The 12,253-nt window shown below is 49.5% G+C and overlaps 1 long non-coding RNA gene across 2 annotated transcripts; it reads right to left on the bottom strand.

Annotated features, from left to right (window-relative positions):
* Positions 1 to 8,803: 8,803 nt before the first annotated feature.
* LOC123064764 (uncharacterized) lies at positions 8,804 to 11,374 on the bottom strand. Of its 2 annotated transcripts, XR_006430794.1 has the most exons (3): positions 11,163 to 11,374; positions 8,954 to 10,803; positions 8,804 to 8,818 (listed from the first exon to the last, which is right to left on the bottom strand). It is a non-coding gene; the product is annotated as an uncharacterized lncRNA (long non-coding RNA). The 2 variants fall into 2 exon arrangements; XR_006430793.1 differs by lacking the exon at positions 8,804 to 8,818 and having other exon boundaries at positions 10,433 to 10,803.
* Positions 11,375 to 12,253: the final 879 nt, after the last annotated feature.

Genomic DNA, 12,253 nt, shown 5'->3' with positions numbered 1-12,253 from the left:
GGGGGCAGATCCGTTTTTACCTGGTCGGGACGGCTCGTGCGCCCTAACGGCCGTCACCCACGCGCCGTGAGCCCTGCAGCCGACAAAACCCTGCCGGGCGAGCCCCACATGTCATAACCCCACTTAAAACGTAACCATTCGGCCACTTGGGTTTTTTGGAACAGCCCGCCATTTTTGTGGTAGTTTTTTGGAAAATTAAAAAAAAAAGTGATAATTTTTCGGAACGATAGCCCGTAATGTGGTAGTTTTTTGCTATTCACTCTGATTTGCCCATCATTGTCTCAATGGCAGGCCCTGGGCCCGCCCGGCAGCCTCTCGGAGAGGGGGGGTGGCAAATTATCAAATGAAGAAGTAAAGTGGAGAAAAATTGTATGAGACTGGGTCTCCTACCGAGACTGATGAGACCCATTCGGATGGATGCCACATGGCCACCTCAATCTCAAAGTACGAATCCCACCAGCCATGAGTTTTTAATCTCAACTATCCATTCCCATGTGCGTATGGTAAGCTGCGGCCGGTTGACATATACATACGAAACTACCCGATCGATATAATTAGGGTCGCTCCTCCGCGCCCAACGGCCTGGTCACCGGCGGCCGCGCGGCACCATGCTACGTCTTCTCATCCATCACCGCGCCGAACGACCTCCTCGTTGACTTGGGCGCACGCATGTTGTTGGCCGTGCGGACTCCTCTTCCATGGCGGCCGTGCGCCAAGACATCGTCGCGGCCAGCGAAACCATGCGCCAAGACATCGTCACCCGTGGCGGAACGACGCTGGTGAACTGCATGACACTCGAAGAGGAGTCCTGATAACGACTGTATTTGTACATGCCTACAGCGCGCGATTCGTGGGCACTCATGAACTTTTGGTGTGCACATCAAGCCAAGGAGTTCGCCGGCGACGTAGTGAGCGACTTCTGATGTGCACAAGCTAGAGGACTCAAAATCAAGTCAACGAGGACAACGTCGAGTGTCATGCAGTTCGCCGGCGTCGTGAGCGAGTGCATCAGCATGGAACGGTTCGATGCGTCCTGACGTACACCCACCGTCGATGAGGAGCTAGCTGGTTCCGCCAGCTGCGACGACGTGTCGGCCCTGTTAGACTGTATATGTATACGTAGACTTGTGTATACGTCTTGTATTTGTACTTGTATCCTTTGGTACTTATATATAATGAGATAGCCGCACCCCCAAGGGTGTCGAGCAGTTGCCCCAATATCCTGGTTTTACATGGTATCAGACTAGGGTTTCCCGTTTTCCGCTGCACCCCTTGCGCCGCCGATCGCTGCCGCCGCCTCGCCCGATGGCCTCCGCTAACTCTGTCGCCGCCTCGGCTTTCTCCCCTGCTGGCGCGCCGGTCGCCCCCTCGTCGCCCTTCCTCGCGTCCCCCCCGCTCGCCACGGCCTGGCGGCAGCCGCCGCTGCCCGCCGAAGGCCATCTGCAGGGCGGGCAGGAGCAGGGCGGGCCGGGCCTTCCCCAGCCGCCGATCGCTGCTGGCGGCGCCTCGCCCTCGACCTTCGCCTTCGCGCCGCCACCTCTTCGCGGCTCTGCACTGTCCGCCTACGGGGTGGCTCCCCCCAACCCTACGGAGCCCCTCCGCCCTACTATGGCGCGACCCAGCCCTACGCTCTGTGGTACGGCGCCGCGCCACCGATATCTTCCGCCTGGCCGACGCCTCCGTCATCACAGATGGCGTCGTCTCCCTATGGCGCGGCCTACGGTGCCGCGCCCGCCGTGTCTTCGGTGGCCCCGCCTGGTCCGGTCGATGCCCCTGCTGGTCCTGGCTACGAGGCGTCCTTGGCTCTTGCTCCCCATGATGTGCAGAACATGGGTCCCCCTGCGGGTTATGCTCCGGTGCCATCGCCGTTCTACTTCTCGCATCTCCTTCCGGTGAAGCTTACACCGGACAACTACCTGTCTTGGCGGGCGCAGGTGCTACCTCTCCTACGGAGTCGCTACTTGGAGGGCTATGTTGATGGCTCCATCCCGTGCCCGCCGCCGTATCACCCGGCTCATCATGTGTGGGTGGCTCAAGACGAGGCGATACTTTCGGCCATTCAGTCCTCGCTAACTCCGAGCGTGTCGTCACTTGTCATCTTCGCCGCGACATCTCGGGAGGCTTGGTCTGCACTTCACAGCAGTTTTGCCTCTCAGTCTCAGGCGCGTGCTCACTCTATCCGCACTGAGATGGGAGAGACCAAGCTTGGTGGCCTCACCATCAAGGAGTACTTCAACAAGATGTCAGGTCTTGCAGACACGCTGGCCTCCATTGGCTAGCCCCTTGGAGATGAGGACTTCACCACTCATGTGCTCAATGGCCTCGATGATGACTATGACAATCTCATTGAGAACGTCCATGGGCGCGAGGCGCCTCTCCCGCCGCGGGAACTGTATGCGCGGCTCCTTGGTCGCGAACAGCTCATCAAGGCGCGTCGATCTACTCCGAGTTTTGCCTCTGCTAACGCCGCAACCCGTGGCAAATCGTAGAAGCCGTCGCTCCCTACCAAGCCGGCGGTTCCATCTCAGCCCTCACGGGGCGCCGCGTCGTCCATCACAGGCGGATCACGGTCGGTGGCTTGCTGCCCCAGTTGTGGTGCTCAGCAGGCATGCCAACTGTGTGGGATTGAGCGCCACGTAGCTTCTCGCTGTCATCGCCGCTACAAGCAAGATTTCCTTGGCCTCGGAAACAATGGCAAGGGGAATGAAAAACAGGCGGCCGCTGCGGTGGTGGGTCATGAGCACGGGCGTACTACATCCTACTCGATTGATCCCTCGTGGTACATGGACACGGGAGCTACCAACCACCTCACCAATGACATGAGCAAGCTTTCAGTCCAGGAGCCATATCGCGGTCATGATCAGGTGCACACCGCCAACGGAGCAGGTATGCACATCTCCCATGTTGGTCAGGCATCCCTTCTTGCACACAATTCACGAAAACTGCATCTGTCTAACATCCTTTGTATTCCCACTGCTTCGCGTAGTTTGTTGTCTGTTCCATAACTTACTCGTGACAATAATGTCCTTGCTGAATTTCACCCTTTTCGTTTCTTTATCAAGGATCGAGACACGAGGGCCGTCCTGCTTAGCGGTCGTCTTCGCCGTGGCTTGTATGCACTTGACGCGCCAACCGCACCGCCCATGCAGTTTTCTCCTCAGGCGTTCAGTGGTGTTCGTGTCTCGCCTACACATTGGCACGCGCAACTTGGTCATCCTGCCGCTCCCATAGTCCGTCATGTGTTGCATCGTCATGAGCTACCAGTTGTGTCAAATAAAACTGCTGAAACTATTTGTGATGCCTGTCAGCAGGGCAAGAGTCACCAACTCCCGTTTTCAGAGTCTAGTCGTGTTGTGAAACATCCTCTTGAGCTTATTTTTTCCGATGTATGGGGTCATGCCCAAACGTCTGTTAGTGGCCACAATTATTATGTCAGTTTCATTGATGCTTACAGTCGGTTTACCTGGCTCTATCTTATTAAGAAAAAATCTGATGTGTTTGATGTGTTTATCCAGTTTCAAGCACATGTTGAGCGTCTCCTTTGCCAGAAAATTATTCATGTCCAAAGCGACTGGGGGGTGAATATCACAACCTCAACTCATTCTTTAACAAGCTTGGGATTGCACACCGTGTGTCTTGCCCCCATACGCATCAGCAAAATGGGACTGCCGAACGTAAGCATCGTCACCTCGTAGAAACTGGCATCACCTTATTAGCTCATGCCTCCGTACCTTTTAGGTTCTGGAGTGATGCTTTCTCCACTGCCTGTTTTTTGATCAATAGGCTGCCTTCACGACTACTGAATATGAAAACTCCACTTGAACTCTTGCTCAATGAAATCCCAGACTACACCTTTCTCAAAGTCTTCGGGTGTGCCCGTTGGCCTCATTTGCGTCCATATAATAAACATAAGCTAGAGTTTCGGTCGAAAAAGTGCGTCTTTCTTGGGTATAGTTCCCTTCACAAAGGGTACAAATGCCTACATGTTCCCACCAATCGCGTTTACATTTCTCGTGACGTTGTTTTTGATGAGAATGTGTTTCCCTTTCGTGCACTTCCGAATACCTCTATCACTCTTATGCCAGACGCTTCTTCTACCACACCTGTGCCTGATCAATTTGTGGATGTTGCATATGCTCCTGTGTTGCTCCCTAACCATGATGCAGGTGTTGGCCGTGGCGCTCGTCTCGAGCTTCTTGAGGAACAGGCACCGGCGCGTCCAGAGGACGATCGCATGCATGGGGCATGCATACCGGGCGGTACTCCGCAACCCGCGAGAGCTGCGCCCGCAGCTTCCTCGCGGGCATCACCCGACGCCGCCCCGCGAGCGTCGCCCTCGCCCGCCTCGTGTGAGTCGCCCGAGCCGGCCTCGCAGGAGGTCGCTCCTGGGCCGGCCACGCCAGGCTCGCATGGGCCGGCTTCGTCTCCCGATGGGCCGGCCACCCCAGGCTCGCCCGCTCCTTCAGCACCCAGTGGCTCCGGCGTGGGCCTGGGTGACGTGGCCGTGTCGGGCGTCACACCGCCCGCCTCTCCGACGCCCAGTGGCTCTTGCGTGAGTCTTGGCGACTCGGGGTCGCTTCTTTCGTCGCCTGCATCAAACCCTGCGTCGCCATCACAACCTGCTGCTCCTCGACATCGCACGCGCAGTCAGACAGGTGTTTTTCAGCCTAAGATCCAGACCGATGGGACTGTCGCGTGGCTCGCCGCGTGCATGGCTCATGCTGCTGAGGATCCCACTGCTGAGCCTCGCCATTTTCAGGCTGCACTAGGCATTCCCCACCGGCGTGCCGCGATGGAACAGGAGTTTCAAGCGTTGCTGAAGAATGACACCTAGCAGCTTGTTCCTCCAGTATCTGGGGTCAATATCATTGACTCTAAGTGGGTGTTTAAAGTTAAACGACACGCTGATGGCTCCATCGAGCGTTACAAGGCAAGGCTAGTGGCTAAGGGCTTCAAACAGAGGTATGGTCTTGACTATGAAGACATGTTCAGTCCATTTATCAAGCCCACTACCATTCGTCTGCTACTATCCCTTGCTGTTACTCGAGGGTGGTTTCTCCGTCAGCTTGATGTGCAGAACGCTTTTTTGCATGGAGTTCTGGAGGAGGAGGTTTATATGCGTCAGCCACCAGGGTTTGTGGATCCTGCACGTCCTAATCATCTCTGTCGTCTTTTTAAGGCGCTCTATGGGCTTAAGCAGGCTCCCCGTGCCTGGCATGCACGTCTTGGTTCGGTTTTGCGAGCACTTGGGTTCATTCCCTCTACTGCTAACACATCACTGTTTCTTCTTCAACGCCCTGAGGTTACGATGTATTTACTGGTCTATGTTGATGATATTATTCTCATCAGTTCCTCAGATGTTGCGGGAGATCGTCTTGTGGCTGCGTTGAGTGGTGATTTTGCTGTCAAGGATCTCGGTGCTCTGCACTTCTTCCTTGGTCTGGAGGTTTCACGGTCTTCTGCTGGAGTCACTCTTACTCAGAAGAAGTACGCTCTGGATTTGTTGCGTCGTGCTGGTATGCTGCAGTGTAAACCTGTCACTACTCCTATGTCTGCCACTGATCGGTTGTCTGCTTTTGATGGAGACCCTCTCTCCCCTGATGATGCCACTGAGTACCGCAGTCTTGTTGGAGGCCTGCAGTATCTTACTATCACCAGACCAGATGTCTCTTATGCAGTCAATCGTGTCTGTCAGTTTCTTCATGCGCCCACAACATCCCATTGGTCAGCTGTGAAGCGCATTCTGCGTTATGTATGTCTCACTGCATCTCATGGTTTGCTCCTCCAGCGTGCGCCGTCTTATGAGATCTCAGCCTTCTCAGATGCAGACGGGGCTGGTAGTCCTGATGACCGGCGATCCACGGGGGGTATGCAGTGTTTCTTGGCCCCAACTTGATTGCCTGGAATGCTCGCAAGCAGGCTACGGTGTCTCGCAGCAGCACAGAAGCCGAGTACAAAGCAGTTGCTGATGCGACAGCTGAGATCATTTGGGTTCAGTCCTTGCTGAGAGAGTTGCGAGTCCCTTCGGTTCATTCTCTAGTGCTTTGGTGTGATAACATTGGTGCTACATACTTGTCATCTAATCCAGTGTTTCATGCTCGGACAAAACATATTGAGGTTGATTATCACTTTGTTCGAGAGCGTGTTGCACAGAAGCTGCTTAGCATCAAGTTCATATCATCAAAGGATCAACTTGCTGACATCTTCACGAAGCCTCTTCCACAACCACAGTTTGTAGGCTGCAGGCGCAATCTTAACTTAGTTTGTACTTCAGGCCACAGTTAAGATTGAGGGAGGATGTTAGACTATATATGTATACGTAGACTTGTGTATACGTCTTGTACTTGTACTTGTACCCTTTGGTACTTATATATAATGAGATAGCCGCACCCCAAGGGTGTCGAGCAATTGCCCCAATATCCTGGTTTTACAGGCCCGCCGTCGAAGAGGAGTAGGCACGGGGGTGGACACGGTCCGGGCCGGTTCGGTCCCTGACCGAGCCACCATTTGGACCGGCCGCCGGCGGACCAGACCGGACCGGACCGAGCAACACGACGGTCCTCTTTTCCTGGACCGGACCGGCGGCGGTAAAGCTCGGGCCGGACCGAGAGGACCGACGGTGCCGGCGAGGTCGTGACCACGGCAGCCGCGAGAGACGACTCCTGCGAGCTCCTGGACACGGTCGAGAACGATGACAGTTCAGCAGCAACTGGACGCGGTGGCGCTGGCCGGGCCGCGAGTTTTACATGCGCACGTTTGGTGTTTAGCAGTTTTTTCGCTACATGCAAGCAATTTAACGCGTGCATGGCCAACGATTTTGTGCGTACTGGCCTTGCCGTGATTAGAGGATCAAGTTTTACATGGGGTTAGTCGTGGGATGACGCCGTAATTGACTGATCAATCCTCGTTTATCTGGTCAACGAAAAGAAGGAAAGAAAGAAACGGCCCACGATTTTCTGTGTGCGGGTGGGTAGCCACGATCACGCGAACAACTACTGTTGTTGTGGGCTTCTTCATCAGGGTCTGCCCGCTGTTGAAAATACTAAAGATTCTGACGAAACTGAACCATGATTGCACACGTACAGATTTGGTAAGCCTCTAACATAGGAATAGGTGTTTCGTTTTGTTTTCTGTTCGATTGAATAAAAGGAAACAACATTGCGGAATAAAGGGAAACGGCAGCGTGGAGTTAGTCGTGGGATGGTGCCGTGATTATCGGATCTAATCCCGTTTCTGTTCGACTGAATAATAGCAAAGAAACTTCAGCGCGTGACCAGTCTTCTACCTCTTGCCCCTATCTCTTCATCAATTGACTGAGTTACACTTGATTCTGGTCAACAACGACGGGCGGGGCATGGCCAGTGCGTCGCCAGCGGCTGCTGAGACGTCGAGGAAAGATCTGCAGTTTCGGTCCGCTCGGTGGTCGGACCAGTTAAAGACCGGACCGGACCGAGTAAATTTCGGGCTGAAATTTAAGGACCGGACCGGCCAGTTTCTTGAACGGGCTAGGACCGATCGGTCCGGTCTAGAACGGGCCACGAGCGGGCCGAAAAGCCCGCTCGCTCCGTCCAGCCTGACGGCCGGCAACATGGCGTGCGGCCAGCATGGTCGAGCGGCGACGAGGTTATTCGGCACGGCCATGGACGAGAAGACATAGCCAGGGCCCGCGTGGCTGCCAGCGAGGACGAGAGGAGCTAACCCTAATTAACTCGATCCGGAAGTTGCCTACGTACATGTCAACCGGGCAGTTTACCATACGTACATGGGAATGAGCAGCTGGTATTGAAAACCGATGGCAGATGGGAGTGGTGCTTTAAGATTGTGGCAGCCATGTGGAATCCATCCGGATGGGTTTCATGGCCTCAGAATGAGACCCGGTCTCATACAATTTTTCTGTGGCAAAAGATCCAATTTCTCCGTGTCCTACCTCGCAAGACAAGGCGGTGAGGTGACAGCTCCTTAAAGATAGAATAATGTTCTATCCGACTAGCCCTATTTTGGTGATGTGTCTAGCGTCGTCGAAGGGCATGGAGGTGTGTGTCTCTTATGAATCTCGCAGGAATATATTGGAAGTTCTCCTGAAAAAAGTATTAAAACAAACAATATGGGGAGTCCCCCTTTTCGAAAAAAAAACAAAAAAAACAATATGATGCGGCGTTAACTTGTGCTAGAGACATGTCATTTTGAATTTTTGTTGACACAGAGAATTACAGAGAGAATACAAATGGCTGAAAAGGAGAAAGCTCACGCCCCTGAACTCGACGGTGCTAAAGACACGTCACATATGCATGACGTCGAAACAAAGTTTCCATTTGATTTTTATTTTGTGAAATTCGAGCGAAGTTTCAAAAAATCGCATAATTAAAATCTGTTTCGTTGGAATCCAAAATAACCAACACGAAATCGTCATGCTAGGGTAAAACGAGCAATATGATCTGACGTAACTTTGGGCTAGAGACATGTCATTTTGAATCTCTGTTGACACGAAGATGACAGAGAGAAAACAATTAGCCGAAAAGGAGAAATCTCACGTCCATGAACTCACCAAAGTGCTAAACTAAAGACACGCGTAACACATGCATGCCACCAAAAATTTTCTTAGATTATTGATTTCTTCATCGTTCCAGCGAAGTTTACAAGACAGCAGGAGCAGTCTTGGCGCGCTTGAGCGGAGAGCAGCAGCAGGCGGTTACCCCCATGGGCTGCACGTCGGCCAACGCCATGTAGCAGCGTGCTCTCGACTTCTCCCCGCACAGCTTCCGGCAGTGCCTCAGGTTGCAGTCCGGCCCCGAGATAGGCGGAAAGCATCTCTCTCCCTCTGCATGCCAAAAAGATAGAGATACCACGGGGTAACTATATGCATCATCCTTCAGAGTTTGATACAAAATGCATGTGAATTTATCAAGTGATTAAAAGAGGAGATTGGTGGTGGGTGTGATTGCATGTGAATTACCGTCTGCGAGGCAACATGTGGAGAGGACGGCGGCCATGACAGCGAGGGCGGCCAAGATCAGCGCGGCGGTGTTCCTCTTGAAGATCGCCATGAGGATGAGTGATGGCTGGTCCTAATTCTCTTTTCTTCTCTCTTGTTTTTCTTCTGAATCTGAATTGAGTGATGTGGTGTGTACCCTGGCGTCAGGCTATTTATAGAGAGGTCGATTTATACACCTTGTGGAAATATATGGAAAAATAATTACGCCGAGATATATGCCATAAATGAGCAGGCTATACCACTGCGGCTAATTGATACTATAGTGCGTACAAATAAAATTAATGAGACTTTATATGGAGATTTTATATATTGAGATGCTGGAGGCCAACCAAATCAATTATTATTGAGATTACCATACAAGAAACGAGAATATTTTGATTTATTACAGCAAATTGATACAGTAGTATGTTTTGTTTTGGCCTATTCTTTAATACGATATATGGCCATCATTTTTTTCCTCCAAAATATCTTGTTTTATGAAAAATACTCCCTCCGTCTCATAATATAAGAACATTTTTTTACACTACACTAGTATAAAAAACGTTCTTATATTATGGGACGGAGGGAATAAGAATTAAATATTATGAAAATATATTTCATGCTATACGTAGTAGCATCAATTGATGATATCGATGTTCATAATTCTTTCTCAACTGATACGCAAACATAAGCGCATCAATTCTAAGATGATTTTGAAACCGGTGAAGTAACTAATCCTCGCCTGTATGTTGTATTCAAATCTTAATTGGAACCTTATTTTAGAAACACCGAGTACAGTGTAAAATGTGCACATGCGTGTACATTGCCACACCACACACACACACACACACTGACACACACACCGTTTACTGGAAATCAGAGTCACGGAACTTCAAGATTGATGAATTCGTCACATGCACCTCGCTATCGAGGGGAATGCCCCCTCTCATCAGAAGAACATTCTGCCTCAACAAGACACACATGGTGTCAACATTGAGTTTGATATGTGGTGGATAGGGTTACAACCACCCTCGTAACCATTCAAGCACATGTCAAACCTTGAGGCTAAAGGTTATACTTTTTAATATTGACAATGATAGTTCTAGTGCAGTTGGGACCACGTTAGCAACCATTAAATAAAAATGAACCATCAAACTGAAAAATGACAACTTTTACATGCAGTCCTCTCTCTCTCTCTCCCCGACATCTTTTTGTACTCCCTTTGTATCTTAATATAAGATGTTTTTACAGTCTAATTCAAACTACAAAAATGTATTATATTAAGGTACAAATGTACTATTTGATTGCCCTTATGATATTGTGCTAATTAACGTCATTGCCTACTTGCCAACCTGCCCTCGAAAAAACTGTTGAACGCCCCGGGTGGCACCTTGCACCATCCTAAATGTGTTTCTTTATTCTATCTTTTCTAATTTTGTCGTATGACTGATGCAATGATCATTGTGTCTCAAGATATACGGAACTCGTTAAAGCTAATAGCGAGCACATTGTTGTGGTGATATAATACATACATTAATACAATACACAAATCTTTGGTTGACAGGTCATAAATAGGGACACCGTTAACAAATAAAGACTACGTATTTAGAGGTGTACCAAGATTGCTTATTGTCATCTTTCACTGCTTCTTAGCTCGATCGCTTCAACGGCATTTATAATTAAGCAACAGGGCAGCAGCAGGTCTTTTTGTCGAGGCAGACGGCTCCGGGGAGCGGCTGGATGCAGAACATCTTGCACCGCTCCTCGGTGCAGTTCGGGAAAGACCTCGCGTAGCACTTCGCCGGCACCGGGAAAGCGGTGGGCTTATCCTTCTGCATGCGCACAAACAAAAACGGTAAAATATTACTCCCTCCGGTCCTTTTTAGTTTACATATAGGATTTGTCTGCAGTCAAACTTCCTAAAATTTGACCAACTTTATAGAAAAAACTATTAACACTCACAATACAAAATCAATATAATTATATGCATCATGAATTCAATTTTCATATTGTATAATTTTAATATGGTAGATGTTGATATTTTGTCATATAAATTTGGTCAAAATTGACTAAGTTTGACTTCAGACAAATCTTAGATGCGAAGTAAAAAGGACCGGAGGGAGTATGAGTTCCGGATCATTCGCTCTATCTCAACGCCGCCGCGAATAAATGGCAAAATTAATCAACTGACCGTGTTGCGGGCGTCGCACGAGGAGAGGAGAAGGGTGGCAGCCATGACCACCATGAGGGCGGCCACGACGAAGCTGAGGGAGCCCGTGTTCTTCTTCAGCATCGCCATGGCGTGCAGAGGAGGCTAAGCTACACTTACGTACGTACTACAGTTGTTGCCTTCGTTGTGTGTTCATATAGGAGTATTGTTCGTGTCGCTCTTCTCTCTGTATATATTAGGCTAAGAGTTCTACTCGATCTGTATCATGAGCATGGCATGTTGCCTAGCTGTTCCTTCCAAGTTTCAATCACCCTCACATCAAATGCATGATCCAAATCAGTTTTTTCTTAGAACAGTGATCCAATCTGGAGAGCTCCTAACCGGTGCTTATAGCGCCTGAAAGGCAGGCTGGCCCATGTAGCTCTCGGTCGTTAGTCAATTTCGTTAGTTTTTTCATCGGCTTGTACACTTCAGTTCGGCTCTTCCTGTCTCCTCGACAAAGGAGAAAACCGGCTCTCGTATTCTTTATGTTGAAATGATTGAACAAATAGAAGAAAACATTGATTCTCACAATGTTAGCGAGTTTTAAAACTCCATAAATTTGAAAAAAGTTCACGATGCCGAAAAAGGTTTGTGAATTTGAAAAAGTTCCAGAATTCACAAATGTCTACGAAAGCTAAAAAATGCATGAATTCAACAAATAATTATGAATCGGAAAATCCTACGAAGTCAGAAACAATTCACAAATTCGAATGAAGTTCATGAATTCAAAAATGTTTGCGAATTCAAAACTAGTTCACGAATTTGAAAAATTATGCGAAGTCAAAAAAAGTTCGCGAATTAAATAAATGTTCACTAAATTTGAAATGGGCCGTGGAATTTCAAATTGTTTGCAATTTTTATAAAAGTTCGTGAATTTGAATAAAAAGTTCATCAAATTAAAGAGAAAATAAAGAAAAAGAAAAAAGAACAAAAAAACGATGGAAAACTAGAAGAAATTGGAAAAAAAGAAGAAAAATCATCGCAAGCTTGCCTAAGAAGCTTTCCAAACCTTCCGCGATGAATGAAGTGTAGTACCTAAATCGGCTGAAAGCCCTATAAACGATGCCTTA

This window comes from Triticum aestivum, chromosome 3B, assembly GCF_018294505.1.
Source record: "Triticum aestivum cultivar Chinese Spring chromosome 3B, IWGSC CS RefSeq v2.1, whole genome shotgun sequence".
Taxonomy (NCBI): domain Eukaryota; kingdom Viridiplantae; phylum Streptophyta; class Magnoliopsida; order Poales; family Poaceae; genus Triticum; species Triticum aestivum.
The sequence above is the reverse complement of the archived record's forward strand: the minus strand, read 5'-3'. Positions and strand labels throughout refer to the sequence as shown.